Here is a 1,123-nt window from a genome sequence, read left to right on the forward strand (position 1 = left end):
CCCCCCCCACAACACAACTTTAGGGTGCAGCAAGGCTTACACTCGCTTCTGGATATTGTTCAGGAAATGTCCAGGTACTATAATACGTAACAACTCCAATTTGCATAGCTTGACCCCAAAACACGATTTCTAGGTGCCCAACCAGCCCTTGACGTCCATCTCCGAAAGGACAAAGCCAAGTGGAAAATTCGTGTAAAGTGTCTTTCCCAAGGACACAACGTCAGACCGAGCTGAGGCTCGAACCCCTGAACTCGCAACCTCACGATTACGGGTCCGTTAGCCTAACCACTAGGCTACCGACGCCACTATATGTGAGGCAGCGTGGTGGAATCAGACTCTCGTCACTTTTTGGGCAGGTAGAGTTATTGGTATCATCTTAAAGCTTGTTCACTTGTCCTTATTTGAATGAAAATAGTATCCATTTATCTTGAATACAAGTTGAGATATTTACAAAAGAAGGAGGTGGGGGTCGCCTGTTTTTAGATTTAAAATTAGTGAGAAAATGGCCGCTAAAGGTTAGTTATTTCCTTAGCTTAAGAGTCCGTGGTAACTGAAAATTTACATTTTTTGTGTCTTTTATTCAACGTTTTTCAGAAAAATCAACACAGAAATGAGTTCTTTAATGGGCTTGAAAGGTGTTCGGGCAAAAAACAACAAATTGATAAAAATTCACAAACCTGTGGAAAAATGCAAGTTTCTTCACTTTAACTATTTTGACGAGAGCCTGATTCCACCACACTGCCTCACATATGTATAATATGCCAAAAGAAAATGTATAATTCTGATTTGTGTGTGTGCGTGGTTGGTGGGTGCTCTGGTGTGGTTTGTTCCTTCTTTCCTATCAAACATCTATATATCGTCCTGATCTCTCCTCCTTCTGTTTTATGTTTGTTACTCTCTTGTAACACCTCTATGCTTCGGCACTTACATGACCTTATTGTGTTGTAGGTGCCGTTAGACTATTACTATAACCTTTTTTTTTCAAAGGGTGAGTATGAAGGTTGGAAAAATGAAACCAGTAATGTGCGTGTTCTGTTGCTGGTGGGACGGATATTGTGAATGTGTGTTGTGGTGGGGTGGACATTGTAAGTGTGTGGGCTATGCGTGCGTGTGTGTGTGTGTG

This window comes from Aplysia californica, unplaced genomic scaffold, assembly GCF_000002075.1.
Source record: "Aplysia californica isolate F4 #8 unplaced genomic scaffold, AplCal3.0 scaffold01586, whole genome shotgun sequence".
Taxonomy (NCBI): Eukaryota; Metazoa; Mollusca; class Gastropoda; order Aplysiida; family Aplysiidae; genus Aplysia; species Aplysia californica.